Raw genomic sequence first — 946 nt, 5'->3', positions numbered from 1 at the left:
ACAACAACATAAACAACAACATAAATAACAACAACAACATAAACAACAACATTAACAACAACAAACTATGTAAGACCCTCAAGACAGTTTGCTTCATTTACTGTACTTGTCAAGGCCCTATTACAATCTCACTTATCTTTGGGTTCAAGTCCATTTTTTTCAGTCTCCTCAGTACTAACTTTGTTTTCTTCAGGAAAGAAGACAAAAGCAGTATAAGAGTCAAGAAGATATGCCTTCTCTCTAGCATCCTTTAGTATCATCCCATTCATCCCAAACAGTGGCCTCCTTTCTCCCTTGTTCTTCCTCATATTTTCCTCCTTAGCATTATAGTAATTAATATAACATGATTATATAATAATAGCAATTATCACAATAATATAACAAACTAGAAATCCAGAAAATCAAAGGAGAGATAACTAAAATTGAAAGTAAGAAGACCATTGAACTAAAAAAACTAGGACCTGATTTTATGAAAAACCAATAAAACAGATAAACCACTGGTTAATTTGATTTAAAAAAAAAAGAAGAAAACCAAATCACCAGTATCAAAAATGAAAAGGGTGAAAACACCAACAATGAAGAAGAAATTAAAGAAATTATTAGGAGCTACTTTGCCCAATTATATGCCAATATATCTAGCAATCTAAGTGAAATAGATGAATATTTACCAAAAGACAAATTGTCTGTATTAGCAGAAGAGCAAATAGATTACCTAAATAATCCTATCTTAGAAAAAGAAATTGAACAAGCCATCAATGAGCTCCCTAAGAAAAAACTCCAGGAGCAGATGAATTCACAAGTGAATTCTATCAAACATTTAAAGAACAAATAATTTCAATATAATATAAAGTAATTGGGAAAATAGGCAAAGGAGGAGTCCTACCAAATTCCTTTTACATCACAAAAATGGTGCTGATACCTCAACCAGAAAGAGAAAAAAACAAAG

The sequence above is a fragment of the Gracilinanus agilis genome, chromosome 1 (genome assembly GCF_016433145.1).
Source record: "Gracilinanus agilis isolate LMUSP501 chromosome 1, AgileGrace, whole genome shotgun sequence".
Classification (NCBI taxonomy): domain Eukaryota; kingdom Metazoa; phylum Chordata; class Mammalia; order Didelphimorphia; family Didelphidae; genus Gracilinanus; species Gracilinanus agilis.
Note: the sequence above shows the minus strand (reverse complement) of the source record.